The sequence below is a fragment of the Etheostoma cragini genome, chromosome 20 (assembly GCF_013103735.1).
Source record: "Etheostoma cragini isolate CJK2018 chromosome 20, CSU_Ecrag_1.0, whole genome shotgun sequence".
In the NCBI taxonomy this organism is placed as follows: Eukaryota; Metazoa; Chordata; class Actinopteri; order Perciformes; family Percidae; genus Etheostoma; species Etheostoma cragini.
The window spans coordinates 19704247-19725952 of record NC_048426.1 but is presented as its reverse complement, the minus strand read 5'-3'; the positions used below and the strand labels follow the sequence as shown (position 1 = coordinate 19725952).

General features: G+C 38.9%; 2 long non-coding RNA genes across 2 annotated transcripts in view; one reads left to right on the top strand and one right to left on the bottom strand.

The window, feature by feature from the left end:
- Window positions 1–891, bottom strand: part of LOC117936231 — a 9367-nt gene extending 8476 nt beyond the window's left edge. Inside the window, exon 1 of the long non-coding RNA XR_004654907.1 lies at window positions 881–891. This is a non-coding gene — a long non-coding RNA (uncharacterized LOC117936231). The remainder of the gene's footprint in view (window positions 1–880) is intronic.
- The window catches only part of LOC117936232, a 22272-nt gene continuing 1162 nt past the window's right edge, over window positions 597–21706 (top strand). The window contains exons 1-2 of the long non-coding RNA XR_004654908.1: window positions 597–699; window positions 10879–10885. This is a non-coding gene — a long non-coding RNA (uncharacterized LOC117936232). The remainder of the gene's footprint in view (window positions 700–10878; window positions 10886–21706) is intronic.

The window sequence follows — 21706 nt, the reverse complement described above, 5'->3', positions numbered from 1 at the left end:
AATCCCTATGTGAAACCAAAAAGAACGGGAACAAATGTATACAACGTCATTACACGAACGTTGGTTCAGACCTTGGTCCGGACTTTTAGGTGTGAAAACGCCCTCTGTGTAACAAACCACGTTACTGAATAATTACATCTCTATTAATGAATAAAACTCCATCCTCACTCTTCAAATAGCTCACACTCAATTTAGTAAATCTCCCCACTTGAAGTTAGGATAACGGTTCAAGGCTTTTAATTAACCTCTTTGATCACCAGCCAACTTGGCTGTGAGATTTTTTTAAATCACGTTTGTTGACTTTACTTTAATTTCAGCTCCTCTGGTTTGTTTTGCGCTTCTCAGTTTGTCTTCTCTGTTTCAGTGTAGCTCGTAATCGGTACGGCACACGCTAGACATGTAGCCAACGGTTTAACAACACGTCACAACATAAGTTTTCAGGGGAAATGTTGGATCAATGCTACAAGCAGTGTTTCCAGATAAAGATAGTTTCCAAGCCAAACACACACAAAACTGCTCAAATGTATTGTCGGAAAACAGACCAATCTGTCAATTGTTCGCATTGTTTCTGCAGCCTGGCGAATGAAATGCTTCGCTTCATTCATCACTGGCCAAATTGGCTAGAAACTTTACAAGCTTTCACGCTAAAGTTATTTTAACCCGCATTTGGCGGGTTGGCAGGTGTCCATTTAAAGCCCTGTTAGGGTTAGTTATTATAACTCAAAATCAAAAATTGGCCTCAGAAGTCTTAACAACCCGTACTGCATAGGAAACCCTCTGTTCTTTGAACCTCGCATAAGACAATGAAAAACTCTCCAAAAACATTTTAACAGAGAAAAACTGTTAGAAACCCTAGGGAGAGTTTAAATTATGCAAATACAAAAACATCAACTTAATTGATATGTAAAGTAATGCATAACATAATCCGTTATTTTCTGGCAACACTGCTGCTAATGGCTGTGCTACTTTTATTGGAAAGCACACAAACGTGTGTGTGTGTGTGTGTGTGTGTGTGTGTGTGTGTGTGTGAATAGTCAAGTTTTCCCTTGAATTAGCTGATTAAAGACATTTGACATGACATGAAGTGAAAACACACAGTGAGAAGGTCCACGTTTCAAGATGAAAACATGGACAGCAACCAAAACAAGTTCACCTCTATGTAGAATGGACCATAGATACGCATTGCTAAGCCTTTGTCCTGATTGACGAGTTGGTGTGTAGCCACGCCCTAAAGCAACCTCATTAATTTTAAAGTGCTCATATGAAGCTTTTTGGCCTTTTTCCTTATTGTGTAATATATCTTTTCTGTACATGTTGTATGTTTACAAATTGAAAAAGCCCTTAGTCCACCCAATGGCACGTTTCATCTCCAACAGAAAACGATGTTCAGGACCTGCTCCAAACAGCTCTAATGTAGTCCAGCCTTTACTTCCGTGACTAACGTGCGTCACTTTGTAACACGTGCTAGCCTAGCTAGCTGCTAGCTGCTAGCATGGCACTCATACTCTGCTTCTGATTGGGTGGCAGTCCTTAACTAGCTTCTGCGCATGTGTGATTCCCAACATAGATGGAAAAAAAGTGAGATGCCTCCCTCTGTAGCTATAACAAAGATCTCAACACACAGGGTGAAAAGAGGAGGTGCAACAATGTGCAGTACAACAAAAATATGGTGTTTTTTGAAAATGAATCATATAATTCTATATGGTAGAACTTCTACATGACAATTACCATAATATGAGCACTTTGGACCATGATTTATGAAATGAACATCATGCTGTTTGAAGAATACTTGAAACTAGTAATTTACTCCATGAACCCATTTTTTACTAAGGTACTAATAGGGCCAATTTCTTATTGACTTCTACACGATCAGGCTTCTTTTTGCAACCAGTAGAGCCGCCCCCTGCTGGAAATGGATCAAAATGCAGGTTGAAGGCCATTTTGCATTAGCTTCACTTTTTAGACCTGGAAGCTACATCCATTGTTGTTTACAGTCTCTGGTGTAAATATAACAGAGTGATATATTAAATTTCCCCTCAATGCCTTCCCTTCTTCCTTTCTAGCTACTGAGTTAAATCCATGCGGCTGTCATATTCCTTTCTATGGCTTGTCTACAGTTCCTCAGCTTCCTGACCTAAGATAAAGATGCTGGTCAGATAACTACTCCTCAACGTAACGAGTGGTGTTGTGATTGTTGGAAATTAGAGAGGCCAGTTCTCCTTACATAAGGTAAAACTATAGAACACTATTTAAAGCAAATCTAAAGATTAAGATCATCAAAACATGACAACAATATTTAGTTTTAGCTCAATAAAACACTAAATGTCAACCACAAGTCTACCCTAAAATAAGCTTTTGACAGTCAGTCAGTGTCACCATTACTTTCAGGACCTTGAATATGGACACCCTTAATTTTGAAGTTACTCTGTCATCAATAAAGTTTCATCTTATACTTTTCTGGCGTAGGCTGGACAGGTTGGGGGTGGACTGTCTACGATGTTTCACATTGTGTCTAGTTAGTCATGTGGGTGACAGTCTAATCCCACTCTATCCTGCGCTCCTCATTCCTCCTTGTTTTGTTCTATCTGTCTCTCTCAGACTGAATAAAACCACATCTACAGCCTGGCCGGCGAATGAGACAATGCTCTCAGATTGCACACAGATTACATCCGGCCTTGGCTTTTCCACAAACACTCTGTCCAGAACATGGCATCTATTTCAGGGTAAAGAGAGGTGGGATCAAGATTGTGTGCGTGTGTGAGAGAGTAAGATAGATGGAGAGAGATAGTATAAACTCTCCTGGGCTTTCCTGCTGACTCGGTTTTCAGAACTCCCAGATTAACTGCTGCACCCTGACCTTTAAAACATCCCCTCTTGAGCTCAGCGTAGCTCACAGGGGTACACTTGGTTCGATAACCCTTATTTTATTGCCAGAGGGCAGCGCTTTAGTCAATCCAAATAATCCCACTTTCTATAACGAGCAGATTTCCTCTGACCTATGCATTGCGAATGTCCAAACTGAAATAGACAAATACTGCTACAGTATAGCCATTATTAAAGCTATAGTGCATAGTTTTGGTCCCCCCCTTGAGGAATTCTAAGTATTAACACTCTCAGCGCATTCACATGACGCAAGCCTTTCCTATGATCACGCATCACCCCCACCCATCCTCCACACAATTACTTGTAGTCAAGCAGGACACGAAGGATTAAATAGACATGATGGACTCTTCAGAAGAGGTAATTATCTTAACTCATAATTTTCTTCACTTGAGTTTCTGCACGCGAAAGTCACGGCCGGACACATTTCCTAAACATAGCCCAACTGAGGAATACAGAGAGTTTATTGGAGCTGATAGTTAATTAGCATTGTTTCAACTCATTTGTCAATGGCTTTGATGTACATAAAGGATGTTCGTTATTATAAAAAAGTTATGCACAAAAGCTTAAAGACATTTTTTATTTTTTACTTCTGGCACTCTTTGCCAAATGTGTAGAACTGTGAAAAATATGCTTAAATGCATGGAATAAACTAGAATGTACAGTATGTTTTTTAATAGAATTCTACCTTCTACCATACATAGCTGGATTTTGCTTTCTGGTTTATCACTAATTGATCAAGTAGGCATTATATCTTACATGAAGAAACAAATGTTTTGGGCACTACTAACTTTTGACTTCTTATTAAGATAGTTATTCACAGTATGTCCATTTATCTGCTCCTCAAAGTGTTTTAGCTTCCTTTTAAAGACAATTAAGGCCATTGTATTTAGTAAATTTGCCAAGTACACCTACTTATCAGTTGTGCACAATATCTGACCATAATTACATTTGTGCTTTCCATAAACTGTTGCAATACAAATAATAAAGTACATTTATTTCTCAGTATTGACTAATTGAATTAACATTTACCAATAACTCCTTGAAATGAGCCTTTATGATTTTTTTTTAAGACGTCTTGTAGCTTGACATCATGATCAAGTGAAAATCACTTCGGCAGCCATATGTCAAGTAAAAGAAAAGCTAAAGTGTTTTCACATGATATGGCAGTTATTATTTTTATTTTATTTTTATTTTTTTTACAGTTCAGCCACTTCATTTATTTACTCACTTCAATTTTGTTGCTGTTTGAATGTGAAGTGAGACGGCTTGTGTTGGTGCACAAACCAAGCTGGGACAGGAGGACTCGGACTGCAGCTGGCTGACTACAAAATGGAAACCTTGACCGACGGCCATGCTTACTTCACAGCGTGCTGAAGAGCTTATGACTGGACTTTGGACAAACCGTTGATACAGTGTTACTGTTGCATCTGCTCTCCCTCTTTACCCTTCTGTTGGAGTCTGTTGTTTTGCCAACTGGCTGTCTGTGTTCCATGTAAATAGAGACATACAAACTCCAGTGAGCCAGATGTCACATAATGGTAGCTCAATAGTTTGCTGAAATTAGTCTCTCTTCAACATGTTTTACACCTCTTAAACTCAGTGGTATGTTAGTTTTATTATTCCTACTCTGAAACATGTTACAGCCTCACTCATCTGCACATTTATTTGATAATCTGGTTAGTTTAAGGCAGAAATGGTAAAACTGAGCTCATTCACTTTGCACTAATACAGAGAGATTGGCCATTTTCATATCTCTTATTTTTACTTTCAGACACCAAGCTGCCCCCTTCCCCATTCCTAACATCATTAAAGATAACCTGCCAAAACACATATCTTTCTTAAGGCCAAGTCCATCACTGCTATTAAAGATAGTATTAACCTCTATTGTCATTGCACAGAGACCCACACAATGAAATTGTAAGCGCCCCAACTGAAGTGCATTAGAGATAATAAAGAAGGTAGACAATAAATAGCTAAAAACAAAAGTAATTTAACACATAACACTTAGGATGGGACAGGTGAATGATTATTGTAAAAAAGGCATAAGAAGGAATATATCAAACAGAGGTATACAATAAAATTAGCATTCCTAATGGGGGATGTTTTCCACAGTACATTTTAAGTTATTTTCCATCTTGAGAATAGATGGAACAAGACATAAAAACACCATCTGTTGGTTGGAAGTTTTGACTAGTTCATTGTAGATATGACCCACCCAAAAGCTGGCACTCCTTGTTACTTTTATTGCACTTTCTTCCTTTTTGATCTCAAAGGAAAATCAAGCAGAATAGTTACCCTGAAACCACAAATATCTCCTTTTATTTCTGTTTTTGTTTGGGGAATTTTGTTTCTTCTTGTTCTTGTGTGTACTTTTTGAACATTTTGCTCTATTGGGAAACCATTCAACCCCAGCAGACTAACTTCAGACAACAACTAACAAAAACACTTTTTGAATCGAAAGTTAATGATAACATTGTAACACAAATAATAACAGTAATAACGACTCATAAGTCAGTCCTGCTGCTGCAAAGACTTAATCCCTCACTGGCTTCCCACTTGTGAATGCTGCCAATTTTGTTAAAAGGCGTGTGCAGCTAACTCGAGCTGGCTACTTTTACTCAAGTCTCTTTCCAAATGAAGGATGCTTTGATTTTTTTTCTTTTTTAAACTTTAATGAATCAAACTGTGCATCTGTCAGCCACAGGTGTGTGACAATGAACCAACACACAGCCGGTTTTGGTTTCAGAGAGGCTTCCAGCTTATCTGTGCCATGAAAGCTTCTGAATTAATGTACATGAAAATGTGTTGCCAAACAGAGACTTCATTTTGCACGTTTACTCTAAGCATCACATCCACTCAGTCAAGGTCAGTGTTGTTAGCTGTTAGCACTAGCTGTGAGCTTATGCCCCTGTTGTTCTGGATCATATGTGATGGCTGCTGCTTAATTTATAAAAAAAAAAAAAAAAAAGTGATTGGCTTTAAGGGCTTATAGGGCTTTGCATGGATGGGAATTTCTTCTGACAGATGGTGTTAGCTATTGTGGGACGGAAAAGCTTTAATCATTGGTCAGAGTGGTATGCACTAATTACTTATTCATTAGTTTAAGTCTTTTCCACTGTCTGTCCATTGTACTAAAACCGAAATGTCTGCTAAGTGGTAATCTGATATATTTGTTGTAATATGTACAACACAGGTGTACTAAGTGGAGCAAGGTCTTCAAAAGAGACAACATTGCTTAGGTCTACCAATTAAGGGAATTTTGGCAAATATGCTCATTCACTTTCTCACCAAGAGATGGTTGAGAAGATCAATATCAAAGCCATGCTGGACCTCTTAAAGATAAAGCTCCAGCAACTGATTATCTTATCGTGGCATAAAGACTCAGTGGAATCTGAAGGGATCCAGGGGGAAACAGCTAGGTGGGCTCTGTCCAAAGGTAAAAGAAAAAAAACATACTAGCTACAGTATTTAGCAGATTATATCTTTTTGTTTAATCCACACAAAACCACCATGCAAAAGTGTCACTTTGTAGGGTTGTTGTCACTATGGTAGGGGAGGTTACTACTGGATCCAGTTCTTGCCTGAACCCCATGATAGGATTACTACTAGCTGCCTGTCAGCCTCAAGCTCAGAAGACTCCAGCTTCCAATCGTCTCTCCAAAAATAATTTTTCCCTGGCATTTAGTTTACAGCACATACACCAGAGTTATGCTCTAGTTCTTGAAAAGAAAGCCATTAAGTTTGTTTTCCAAAACATGGGACTGTACCTCTTCTTTAGTGTGGTTAGTGTAGTTGGTTTAAATTGATTCAAGTTGAGATTTTCATGTCTAAAACCAGTAAACATTAAGACCATATTGTTCCACTATGGTGTTAATATCAGTTATTAGAAATGGTACATGTATGATAACAGTGTAGTGAAATCAATATCTTACCAATCAGGTCATGAAGATTGTCTGTGAGACAACCAGTAAAAGAGAGAGAGAAAAAAAGGCACAGGTAATATCTGAGTGAGAGGAAGACTGACCTAGAAAAAGAGAGAGATCACCCTATCAGATCAATATCTGCTTTCAGTTTCAAAGACCACCAAGGTGTGTGTGTGTATGTGGGTGTGTGTATGTGGGTGTGGGTGTGTGTGCGCATCTTCTTGGTATGTGTGTGGTTCAGGGAGGTCGAGCTGGGGTTTAATGAGTGTTCAGGCCTCTAGATCTGCACTGTTGGCTCGATAAAGCCTGGAACTGCCAAACGCTTCCCGTGTGTGTGTGTGTGTGTGTGTGTGTGTGTGTGTGTGTGTGTGTGTGTGTGTGTGTGGCGGGTATTACTTGCAGAGCAAACTAAAACCACTCACACACATAGAGCATTGGTGCAGTGCATTCAGGGTGTTTGTGCTGAAATGAATCTGCTGTTGTATAATTTGAAGAGATCACTTTCAACAGGCTGTTGTGTGAAGTGCAGAGCCACAGAAAGGATTCAGCGTCTCCACTTTTGAAGGGCAACAGAGTTGCCTGTAAATCCATGGTCCTTGGTTTGTTGCTAAGAAACTACTCTTTGGAGGCTGTTGATCTTTAGATAGGTGGGGTGATGACTTCGGAATAATGGCAGCATTAAGAATTTACAAAACAATAGTGTGTGACACTTTCAAAAAGTAGCATTCCTCATTAATGCCCTTTGATTTGCCACACCAGACCTTAAGACTCAGGCTACTGGACTGAGTGTCCTTCTGCTAAGTCTTGATTTCAGTGGCATTTTAGGCAAACAAAGGAAAGCACAGTTCTGTCACTGATTGGACTATACTTTTAGTTTAAATCCCCATCAATCCCCAAGGCCCATGCATTTCATTTATTCATGGATGCAAAATTCCTAAAGCAACAATTCTTACTCCACAAACAAGTATGGTCTCTCTATCTCTAACAAATGTTCTATTTACGAATACTTTTAATTTATTTAAGAAAAAAATGTCCAGCTATTTAAAGAGATTACTGAACGCAAATATGTATTAATGACCAGTTTTTAAAGATATACTGTATTTCTTCCCTAGAAATTATTGGGACAATGGCAACTTATTGTAGGGGTTGGTGTGTTAGTGTTTCTGTGGGATAGCGTAGCAATTCCATTTTCAAATAGCCAGCCCCGTTGTTGCTTTTCTTGTATTTATAGTATGGCGGGGAAGTGATAAGTGAGGGGTTTTGTAAATTTCAAAAAATGAAACTCACCAAAACGCTTTGTTAGTGACTAAATGATTTACTCACAATGAATAAAGAGTGAACAGACTCAGGCCTGTAACAAACTCAATGTAGGCAATGTGCGTGGGAGGGTGACTCGCTTTCTTGCACGGCAAAATGTGCAGTAAAGAAGACTGTCTCCAATTGTAAAATGATAGCTTTGGTCGTTTGTTCTGTTGAAACAACCTATGTTTATGTGAAAAGCTGCAGTACCAATTGTGATTATGTGAATGATACTCTCGCTTTGCCAGACCTACCTCCACAGCGCTGCGGAGGAGGGTCTGGCTAGTCCGCCCAGCGTTCCTGGATGGTAGAAAAACGTGCTGTGGTTAATTGGCTTTTCTTTAGACCCATCACAATTGTCTTGGGCGGTGCTAAGCGCCGGACGGAGCCTTGGCACCTCTGCAAAATGATTGCTCATTAGTTTTGTCAAATCAGAAAACGCTCATATGATTCAATTAATTTTATAGTCACCGGGGTAGATTTTTTCACAAAGACATGGACGACACTCTATTTTGTCATTTATAGATATGAGGAATACATCTTAGTATTGAAGGTGTAACATCATGCTGTAAGCTGCAGCATCACATTTTGGAGGAGTCTGTGTGAATCGGTGATGCAATACATTTGCAAAATGAAAGGATATGCACCTCCTTGCTTCTAAAGCAGCCTTCTTAAAGTGTTAAATTAGTCCACAGAAGCTGTTTCTAGTATTCATTGCTTCATGACAGAGTTTTAAATACATTCCTTCATCTAAACACACATCACACATTATATGTCATTCATGTTTTGCATGGGTACACTATATAGAGTTTAGTGGTTACCAGCCTGCTTTAACATGCATTTCTCGATAAGCCAGTCCCTCCATCTGATGCATCGGATCATTTCTGTGTTGCACGGGCTATATTGTGTTACAGCAGCAATAGCTGTTTGTTTGGCATAAAATGAGGAAATGGGTGGCCCGAGTACTTATAGACACCAGCCTTTAGAAGAAACTGTGACGCTGACTCACACGACTTTAAGTTACTGAACTTGGAAAGATCTAACATCCTGGTAGAGCTTAGTTTTACAATCTGTATTTCCCCAAATATTTCAGTGATTTTATAAGAATTTCCCTCAAGGGAACAATCTAAGTTGTTAATAATTACAGGGAAAATAGCATTTTAAACATCTTTTTAAAGAGTGTATCCATTAAAACAAAGATACGTATTCGTTTGAGGTCCCATACACCATAGCAATGGCATATCCTCTTCTACATTAAATTTGTGTCCATCTGCTGATGAAGCTCATGTTATATGACCAAAAGCTCCAGAACAAATACAAAATGGACATAAGGGAAACTGTTGTGTTGTTTGCTTTTTATACATATACATCTTTTTTTTTTTTTTCCCGTGCATGTTCAGCTGTGCACCGATTAACATCACTCTTTAGGTTAAGTTAGCAATTAAATGGAAATAATTAATCGGAGGAGTACTAATTAAACAATGGCCTATTTTCTCTTTTTATAGTACAAAATTACATAGCTCTGCCCTTCAAACTTCTTGAAACTATTATAAAATGACGGAATACGTTGGTAACGCTGGTCTAAGTCTTTGTTGCAGTTTGACATAAAAAATTGGACTCTTTAGAAGACGTTTCTATCTTCACTCAAGTTTCTGCGTGTGAAAGTCATTGGATGACAAAATCATCTGAACATAGCCACACTGAGAAATACAAAGAGAGAGTTATGTAGAGCTGATAGTCTTAATTAGCTGTGTAGCAATTCATTTGGCAATGGCGTGAATGTAACCAACTTTCATTAATATCAAAAAGTTACGCACTAAATCTTCAAATACAGCAAATTGTAGCCATAACAGAAACCAAAGCGAACTTCCACCACGTAATATCAACGTAAAAATTCAACCAGTCAAATCAGCTTTTCCATAGAAAATGTTTAAAATCAAGTTTGTTGTCTCGAATCTATCTCATACAAACTGATGATATTTTAATGGTTGTCAGTTGGCTGCTAAATAGACGGCTATTGAGCTTGGTTTCCAGACCGTGTTTCTTCCTCTTTTATGGAGCAGAATAATTTAACATCATTCCCTTTGCCCCTTTGATAGGTGTCCTGTCAGGCAAGTTATTGTTTTAATAGAAATATGTCATCAAATATCCTCCAGAGAGTTTTTTTTCACATGCTGTAGCCTGTCCTTGCAGACTTTTTAAAATTTAGATTGTGAGCTTTAAATAGAAATTGTACACAGTTTTACCTGAGGGTAAGTAGAGTGAATGTTCCCCAGTGTCCTGCTTTATATTCAGACACATTCAAATCTACAGTATGAGGTATCCAAAGCAACCAGTTTTCTACTTTTTGACCGGTGTGCAGCTCCAGTTCAGCAGCTGGTGTTCAGTGCCGTGGGCTATAGAACCACAAGGGAAGCAAACCCAGGTTTGCCAGCTGTTTGTTGGATTCAAACCAGGAAACCACTGGACATAAACCTGTCTGACTGACGGTATCAGGCGACAAGACTGAATCCCCATGTTAAATCACTAGACAGTAGTGAAAATTGAAATGTGAAATTGGAATTTACCCAATATTGCACTAAAGTACAATGTTGAGGTACTTGTACTTTACTTTATCATTTTCTTTACTTAACAACGTAACTGTATATGAAATAGCTACTCCTATCAGATAAGACACATTGATGCATCAGTAATAACAATCTTATAATGTCATAAAATATTATCAATACTGATGATTTAATAATATCTGTCCTACTAATAACTCAGTCACAAGGGCCAAAGTAGGATTGTCAATGAAGGGCTGGTACTTCATTTATTTGAGTCATTAGTCAAAACAAAGATCTCTCTGGGTGATTCAGGGGATTCAGCAAGGGAGTAGTCTCACGTTGCCAGACCTTCCTCCACAGCCCCGCGGAGGAGGGTCGGACTAGTCCACACAGCATTCTGGGATGAGAGAAAAAACATGCTGTGGTTTATTGGCATTTCTTTAAACCAATTACAATCGTCTTGGGTGGTGCTAAGCGCCGGACGGAGCCTTGGCACCTCTGCAAAATAGCCTCAGGAAGGAAATTGTTTTGGTTGAACGTGTATGTTTAAAGGTTGTTTTAGTTGTGATACAGAAAACCCTGAATGGACTAGCTGTCTCAATTGGAAAAAGTTTACATCTGGCAGAATACCAACACAGCATTCTGGGACGGGAGAAAAACATGCTCTGGTTTATTAACATTTCTTTGAACTAATCACAATCGTCCTCGGCACCTCCGTAACATAGCCTCGGGATGGAACTTGTTTTGGTGGAACATGTGGATGTTCAAAGGTTGTTTTTGTCGTTCAGCAAAAAACTCAGATTCTCATGGTCCATCTTGAGAATGAGACCATGTGTCTCAATGAGATTAACTGTAGAAATAAAGTTTAAATAAATAAAAAAGATTGGACGTATGGTCTAGCTAGCCACCTGGATTTACCCTGCAGAGATCTGAGGAGCAGTTAACCATAGTCGTCTTAAATCGACGGCAAATTTCCTGGGCAAAATTCCGGCGGCAACTGAACAATCCCAGAAGTGGAACTTCGTGGATTAGACTAGAACGACATCAACAAAAATGTCTAACTGGAGAGAAGACGAGACTCGGGAGCATCTGTTGGTAAGGAACAAAACCGAACTCTCCGGACAAATATTTGACAATGATTGACATTTAACTACTACAAATATAGCACCTTGACAAGCAGCTGAAGGTTTGATGTACTACTTGAAGGGTAATTGATAACTTTAATTTAAATTTTAATTAAGATTTACTAACTTTATTTTTCTCACTTCTCCTTTGCTTCTTTGTTTCTTTGCCTCCTTTCTACCTGTCTTTTACATTTGGCCTTAGTGTGTGTCCATGCACGCACACAGTAGAGTGTGGAACAGCAGCTGTGGAAATTAATTATGGATGTGTGGGACTAATGGCTCATGCGGGCTGCTGTTATCTTTTCTGTACCTTAACACAGGTGAAAAGAGAGAAGAAAAGCAGCTGCAAGACAGAGAAATAAATAGAAAGACATAACCACAATTGCATATATTACACGCATGTATTCTGCATTAGATATGTTTAATTTCCATCTGTGTGTGTGCTTCCTGTTCACTTTAGTTTTATTTGTCATGGTATAACAATTTGTTTCTGCAGCAGCCTTATGAGATGCAAAGTTTGTTCTATTTGAAATTAGCCTGTAATAAAATGTGAATGTATTATTCAGGAATCTTCAAATAACCTGTTAGAACATTTGATTTTCTTTGGGGATGTGGCTTTTTGTTCTCATTCATTATATAGAAAGTTTTGTAAAGTTCTTGGAGGAAAAGGAAAGTGTGCTGAAATATAACAAGAAATAGCGTGAGCAACGACAAAATTATTATTTAAGAAATGGCATGAATTGAGTACATCATCAAACATAATTCTTTCTTTACTAAACAATGAGCAACATGTGAAAATAAGCACACCTTATTTTGGTCAATTCAGTCTATGATAATATTCAACCTGGTCTCACGACAGTTCGTGAAATGTTAACAATATTTTGATCTATTGATTTGTCAGCAGTGACAACATTTTCTTGTTTAGAGTCAGAAATACTTTACTCATCCCCGAAGGGAAACTCTGCTTCACCCCCACAACGTCACTGGTGGTCACCACAAAATGGGAACGTGACCATTTCATGAACTGCCATGAGACTGGGCTGCAGCAGCCTGTACTGGGGGACAACAACAGCCCCCGGGACACAATCCACGCTCTGTCTGGGATGCAAAAAATGGGAAAATGAAACGTTACATGCCGGCGACAACTGCCATGACACTGGGCTTCTCTGGGGGGGACGCAACAACGGGGAAATTAAATGCCAAACGCCGGTGACAACAACGGGACGGACCACCACACGCGCTACAACAAGGGGATGGTTGTGGTAAGGGATGTGTGCGTTCCCAGGTCACCGGGGTGAAAGTCGGCTTTAATTCTGTTTGCTACTGTGATCGTGCTGTTATAATAAAAGATGGTTCCCATTGAAATACATTAGTTCAAAATTCGTGGTCACCACCACGAAAAAACTGTCACCATTTCACAAACTGCCATGAGACTGGGCTGTGATATTGTGGTTGTTAATTGTGCCTCAGACAGAAGGAAGAACAGCAGGGGCAAGAAAACAAAAACAAAACACGATTGTAATATTTGATTTTAATCATTTTCATTAACCGTTTATTAAGGAAAACCAATTTCTCTTTATATAATCACGCAGACGCAATTGTGAGGGGTTTATGAAAATGAGCATTATGATAGGGCAGAGAGAGAAGGGAGAATACTGTTGGGGGGGGGGGGCTGTATCTTTGAGTATGTTTGCATTGTGATTCACTTCAGGGGAGGCAGATGAAAGAGAGTGGAGTTGACAAAGAACAGAGACCGTTTCTGTCAGAGTTCAAGTGTTGGTATTTGGTTTGTGAAAGTGCCTGTGTGTGTGTGTGCACACTGAATCAAAACTGGCTTCTCTTAATACAAAACTGATGTACTGGAGGACAGAGATGGCAAAAGAACTCACTTCCCGTAATCAAGTAGAAGCACAGATGATGTGTTAAAAAATATTCTGGTAAAAGTAGAGGTACTGATTTACCTTATTTTTTCAAGTAAAAGTAACAAAGTACAGGCTTGGAAATGTACTTAAAGTTTAAAAGTCAAAATCGCCTTGCGAATGACAACCATTGTTTATGCAAATCTCCCTGGACCACACAGGTGTTACTAGAGTGCATGCTGAGAAACTTCAGTGGACATGGAAAACAGGTTCTTTATATGCCATTGCCTACATTGTAAATGGATTATTAACACCTCTTGCAACATTAGCTACTGTTATTCCTAGCCATTTTAGCTTAAAAAAGCTTTATAACTTTCAATTTAGTAGGCAACAACAATTCCACAAGTCAACTCAAGCAACTGAGTGAGCAGAGAGACAGCCCAACCCGTAGATTCAGAGCCGGAAGCTTGCAGACCATAAGGTTAACACGAAAACTCACGATTTAAATTCTAAAATAACATACAATATTCTGCACGTAGCCTAGCTAGGCCTACTGTGGGTTTTGGTGCATCAATGTAATATGTTAAAATGCAATTAGGTCGAGCAGACAGACCAAAACATTGCAAGCTCGCCTCTGCTTGCAGCTTGGGCTCGGCTTGCTTTGCAGACAACTCACGAGTCCTCGCGTGAGTCAGTCAATTGCGGGAATCCAAGCCGGCTATGAATGGATCTGTAGCAGACCAGCAAGTGAGCAAGCTCAGAGTAAAGCAAATCATCAACAAAAGCCATTCTTTCACTTCTGAAATAACAGTTTTTTGCACGTAGACTAGCTAGAACTAATGCAGGTTTGGTGTATAAATATGTGCAATATGTTAAAATGCAATTAGGTTGAACACACAGTCAATTTAAAAGAGAAATGTTTTCTTATTCCTAGCAATACTGACTCAAGTGATTCAAGTGACTTGCACAACCCGGTTCAGTTTACCCCCAATTTCCACCGGATGCGTAACGGCTGCGGATCCGCTCCAGAATGGCGGCGGAGTCATTAAGTTTCCATTAAAGTTAATGTGTGTATTTCCACTGAGTGTGGCTGCGACCCGACTCCGTCCCGGCTCCGGCAATCTGCAGCCCTTTCCAGAGCAGATATACAAAGCTTACATTTTTGCCGGATGACAGAAATCTGCAGAAGCAATTCAGCACACAGCAGATAGTGTAGGACAGGAATCCAAGTACAGAAAAAAATAAAACATCTGGTTAATTTTCTAAATAAAACGGACCGTGCTCACTGCGGTTCATATTTCCCTGCACTACACCTTGAAAACATAGAACAGAGTTGTTTCCTCTCTACTCCTTTGGATGGAAACAAAGTGTTTTTGTTTTTTTGTGGTTCTAACCTACAGGAATTTGTGAGATCTCATGGGTCCTTGAGACTTCAGCTGTCAGTCATGGCCCCAGCCATTCCGCAACAAATCTGGACCTGGTGGATATTGACGGATGTCAGAGCTCAGAGCCGTCACGCAGCGGAGCCGATCCGCATCTGTTGCACATCCGGTGGACATTGGGGGTTAGTGAGTGACTCAGAATAACCTGAATCCTTGAGGAACCGGGTTTGCCAGTCGTAATTTCAACTGATTACCCTCCGGACAGCTAGTCTCTTATTCTTTTGTGAAATGTAAGGAGTGGAAACTACTGATATTTGTGTTTAAATTTAAGGAGTAAAAGTAAAAAGTCGCCACAAAAACAAATATTAAAGTAAAGTAACAATATCTGTAAAATCTTCTTGTGTACAATTCTTACCGTCTCTGCTGGTAGATGTCTGGCACAGCCCTAATTTATGATATTTGTTCAGTTAGGCAGCAACAATTTGTTCCCATTATTTCTGCTGATATGTTTGTTTACGAAGAAAATTGCAGTAGTTTCATGAGTTATTCACATGCATTTACATTTGCACAAAAATGCTGCCACTGCAAAAAAAGCAATAGACTACTTCATCTTTTTAAATGAAGGCATAAACTGACAGCTCCCCATTTTAATCCCATGCATATGGCAGAAGATATTATTTTGCTTTCCCTTCTCACAGCTCATGATGCGTCCTGATGACTCCTTCTGTCATTCAGATAATTTCATTCATTAATTTACACGTTTGTATAAAACTGTGCAGTGCTTAGCAAATGCAACACATCCCGGGACTACAGATGGAACTTACTTTTTCATAAGTCTAACTCCCAGACCCAGCCCTAATGCCATGACAAATCTTATTTTAATTTGCAATTAATCATGTAGTTGTTTTTGAACGGAAAAGAGCCAAGCTCAATGGGTTTATGTTGGACAGTGTGACTCTCTTCATCTCAGCCAATTAAATCGTTCTCTGCACTTGGATTCGCAAAAAGAGCTGGTGACACTACATGAAAATGTAATTCAAATTAAATGTCCAAATTGCACTGCACCACCTGTTCTGTGCAAAAACAAGCTTAGCTGCTCTACTTCATCTATTTAGATTAAAAAGTTTTTCTCTGTTCTTGTGCTAGGCAGTAATGTAGTGTCGAAGCTTTAATGGCTAACTTTCTTTATAAAAACATCTACAATAACATTCATTAAGATGAAGTCATTGCCAAATCAGTTGATACAAAGATAATTAAGACTGTTGGCTCCACAAAACTCTCTGCATTTGTGAGTATGGTTGTGGTTGTGGTATCTCCTGTGACTTTCACGTGCAGAAACGGTAAATATTGTTACCTCTGCTGAAGAGTTTACAATGTTTTTTTAATCCTCCATGTCCTCCTTGGCTATACGTAGCAACTGTGTGGAGGTGAAGCGTGATAACGGAAGGCTTGTGTCATTTAAAAGCACCGACAGAATTGTTATTATCTAGAATTCCTCATAGGGGATACAGAAAAAACACAAAATAGCTTTAAATGGGAAAATCCATCAAATTCATACGTCCGTGAGCTGGAGCCAGTGAGCGCCAAGCCTGGCTCTATCAAAAAGAGAAATTATATATTTACATGTCTGTCTGTTCTGTGTGTCTGTCTGTCTTGTCGGTTCCTTAAATCAGGATATTCTAATTGTTTTCTTAGGTTTTGATTCCAAACCAAAGAATCTGGACTCCTTCATCTTCCTTCTCCAACTGCCAATCAACCAATTTCCCAATTTGCCCCACAGTCTGACCACTCATACATTTTGTCTCTTAATTCCGGTATTGCTCCATTGCCAATTGAAATTCTGCCAGATATCACTCTTTTTTTTTAAAAGAGGATCTTTGTTACCTTTGCCTTGTGAAATTAGATTTACACTTCATCATGCCCACACACAGCTCTATCCAGGTTTCCAACAGTGTGTTACATACATTTTACCCTCTGCCACACTGCCAGCAGTACCCTTATCATGACAGCACAACCCTCTTGAGTCTTAGCAAGCTTTAGTGCTTGCATGCGTGCATGAGTGAGTTAAAAAGACAGCAAAAGAATGATAAATGTGGGCCGTGTGTGTGTGGTGGCGATAACGACAGGCAAGTGGCTGTGTGAGGCTAGCTTCAGGCTAGTATCCTGCTCATGAACTTGTCACTGACCACACACACACACACACACACACACACACACACAATTTAGAGCCAAATATATTACTTTTGCAGAAGGAAGAAGGGAGATAAAGCAGCAGTAAGGGACTAAAGAAAAACTCTCAAAGGGGTCGGGAGACAGGGGACAGAGGGCAGCTGATTCAGACTATGAAGGAGAGGCAGAGATGAAGAAATTCAGTGTGATTTAACTATAATGAGCATATTTGTGAGATGGGATGAAGGGAAAGCAAAAGTACTGAGAGAAGATGGGGCAGAAATGGAAGGGTGAAGGAGATCCAATAGGGATGGACAGAAACATAGAATGACACATGCATAAACAGCTAGGACAAAAAGATATGGCTTGAAACGTTGGTTCCGAGTGTCTATGCTCATCTGAGGCAACCTGTATTCATAAATATCACTTTCTAAACCCCAATCTTGTAGCCAGTTAGGATTAAAAGAAGCCCCTAACCAATGTAATCCACTGAAAATCAACTATATTACATGGCCACAGGCAAGGGGATGACGACAAAATAATATCTCTAGGAAAACACATTGAACCCTTGAAATTATTAGAATCACTACTGCATAAATATGCATAACTGCAAGAGAAAAATAGTCCTAATAAATGAAATTATAGTTTCATTCAATGCCAAGAGCCACATGTGTTTTTTGGATTGTACGGCAGCTTGAAGGTGTCTACAAAGCACTGGAAGAGACAGTAGAAATAACATGTGTAATTGGACCATTTACATCTGGCTGAAATCCAACCACAAAGCTAGCTCGTCAAATGGCATTCAGATTGCAATGGTTCTGGCATGCATTTACAGCTTACATTATGATGTGTTTATTTCCTTATACAGATATGCAGGTATGAGGCTTAAAGAAATGAGCAGTATGACTTCAAGTAAAATACATCACAAAAGCATTGTATTGAAGAAGTGACCTGAAACATGCAGAAGTCATAGTTTAACCGTTTCTAGTAACGATACGCATTTTCAATTGGCGGCATGGCTCTATAACCTGACATGCCAGATGGTTTGTTACAGAAAACTATCGGAAAAGCCATCATTAGGCAAAAAAGGGCAGGCAAAAATACCTGGTAGGTTTTTATTCAGTCCGGTCTCATGGCAGTTCATGAAATGGTCACATTTCATTTTGATCTAGGGATTTGTCAACAGGGGCATGATTTTCTCGTCAGTTAAACAAGTAAACAATTTACCTGTTTTATTTTCTATTATTTTACCTTTAGCCACTTTGTCATTTTATCCACATTAGTGTTGGTTATTTATCACAAATCTCAATCTCAGAGCACCAATAGTCAACCCAACAATATCGCTGCAATACTAATATTGATGTATTCAGTGAAAAATATTGTGATGTTTGATTTTCTCCATATCTCCCAGCTCTCGTTAGGTTTTAATCTGCTTATGATGTGCAATGAGTATAGTAATAAGCATTTGTGAATAATCACAATGCTTTATAACCATAATCATAACAAATATAAAATAAAATATTAAAAAAATAAAATAATAAAAGTGACTGATAAGGTCAAATATTATAATACTCTATAATTGCTGGTCTATAATGGATTATAAAGACATTAATTTCTATAAGTAAAGTTATAAGCATTTGTGAATAATGCTTTCATAATACTACCACCAAAACAAGTTACTTCTTGAGGCTATTTTGCAGAGGAACCGTACCTGCATCCAGCGCTTAGCGCCGGCAAAGGTGTTTGGGATTGGTTCAAACTGGAAAAGGTTAGGCTGGACTGTTTTCAAAGGTACAACACAACCGCTCCATTTTATGATAAAATGTAAGGAACAATTTCCAAGTTAACCTTCTCACTACAAGGTGTACATGTAAGCTTAATCACATTTATAGAGAAAAATAATGTTTCACTCAATTTGTTTTCACAACAAATAATCTGAGTTTATGTTAATTTATTGGTGCCTACTTAGTTTTCTGTATGTATTGGCACGTGCGCACAGATATTAAACTGCGCAAGCACACATCAGCTCGGTGCTCTTTGAAACTGGAAGCTAAAGCTGATATTCATCTGATAGGCTGATCCCTCTCTTTTTCTCTTTCTGTTAGTCTTCCTCTCCCTCAAATATTTCATTTCTTTCTATATTTCTCTCTCTTTTACTGGTGGTCTCACAGATACTCATAATGATATTCCATTTCAGATGGTTCACACAGATGCCAATCTCCCTATACTAGAGAGAGCCAAAGTCACGCCCCTTCAGGTGTTCCTTGTGGGAACCTTAATTGAGAAAAGACCTAAATGGGAGTGAACAGGGAGAGGCAAATTATTGTTAGCGGTAGGTTCTCTCGTCTCCCACTATTTACGTCACCTAGCTTGTTGCTTAACTTGTTCTCTAGCTAGCTTGCTTGCTTAGCTCTTTTCCACAACATATGTAACGTTATCTCACTTGTTGTGTTTTATCTAGTGTTTTCAGCAGGGAAGCAAAAGAACAAGCGACATCCTCTGCTCATTTGAATAACGTTAACACCCCCTGTACGATACACACAGACACCGTAGCTTCAGTGAGATGTTATCCATGCAACATTGAAGTGTGTCTAATTACGTATTTTCACCATCTTATAACAGTTTAACATTAAACTGAGATTTTCTTAGGTTGGAAGATTATCTTTTAAATTGACGGACATTATGTTTGTAATCCAGGGCTCAACTCAAACGTGATCATCACTCCCAATCATACATTTTCTCCAAATTAAGGTCCCATGGACCCGAAGTAGAAGAGCGTGAGTTTGGCTCTCTATTGAATCCAGATCGCATGTTTTGGATAAGGATCTGATTGGCTGCTTGACATTACAGATTGAAATGTGGCATCAGGCAGCTTTCAATCAAACAGTAAAGGCTTTAATGCAAAGACTAGCACCAACATGAACGTTACATTTAGATTTAATAATTTTTTTTAGATGGGATCAAATCTGCATATATAGTAGCTGCCACACTTTTTAGGCCGTACATGGTTGTACTATTTGCTCTGCCCTCAGTCATTTCTGAGGTACAGTGAGTGCTTTTTTAGGGTCCTTTCACAGAGCAAAAGCAATTGTTCAAAATTTCAGGCTTTTGCAGAAAGTGTTACCCGGGTTAAGGAGATTCAGGCAATGGTTTCAAAAAGAAGAAACAGAATATTGGTTTTTCAGGTTTTCAACCTACGTTTTTGTATTTTGAGGTTCTTTTTTGTCATGTTATACTTCTCTTCTCTGTCTCTCTCTCTATGTGTCTCTATCTGTCTCTCTCTCTGTGACTGCCTGTTTTAAGCCCTTTTTGTTTTTTCTCTCCTTCTACCTCTCTTCCCCCTCACAGATGTTCTAACTGATCAGAGAAGATCAGCAAATTGATTTCATAGGATTACATTAACACTGTATATCCTGTGGAACTGTCAAAAATCTGTGTGGGAGAGAAAGTGGCACAGTGTTGAGAAAATAACGATAGCAAGGTGATAACAAGTGTGAATGTTTCACCGCAGGGGTGATTATAATTAGAACTCAGTTTGGTTCAAGCTGTATAATTGCACAAGGACACGCACACACACATATACACACACCTAATGTGGCATTGAGTTTTGCCCCATTTTCTTTTACTCAGCTACTTTTTCCCTCCTCACCTGTATTTTTTTCAGAGGGAGTGTCAAACCTGACCTAGTATTTTCTGCAGCTGCTCAGGAAAACTTCTGTGCAAAAAAAACATTGAAAGTTTGAGTTGTAGTCTGTGACTCTACTGAATTGATCATCTGCAAACAAAGATTGTGTTTGCATTTAAATTTCACGTGTGCATTACCATAACCCTTGAAGAAATACATTGTGTGAAATACCTTTACTTTTTATCATGCTTCATGAAATTTGATAATGATTGATTGATAATCTCACATCAGTACTCTAAATGCTGGAGCCAGGAAACCATTGGGTTGCTTTTACACCTAAGCAGTTTAGTCAGTTTTAACCTAGTTTATTACATGGCTTGGTTGAATTCAAATGTAAAATACCGTTGCTAAGTATAATACACCGTTGCCATAGATGCAGTTCTGTTCACTCTTGACAGCAGCTACCAACCAATCCGCTGAAAGAAGTCAACACAATATATCAACTGTGGCAAAAAATGGGGAAACGTGGAGCAACTTTTGTTCTCTAGTTTAAGCAATGACAGCTGATCTGTACGTCTATGGCTTGCTACATCTTTATATACCGTCTAGGATTGCTCACAGCCGTAGGGACAACAACGCTAATTAGTTAGCTTAGCTACATTGCAACATGTTTAACATTAACTTACGGGCGTGTAAACCTGCAGTGACTGTGCAAAAAAGAAAACGAGATGAATGAGGACATAAACATCGACATACATTTTACCAAGAAGCCATTCACCATGTCTCACTTCACCGTCAACAGAAGTGTTCAGTTTAACGTGAATTAGAACAGCCGATAGCCCACTAGCTCACTACAACGCTTCAGTCAATGTGTCAATTCCTGCTGTGATTAAAAA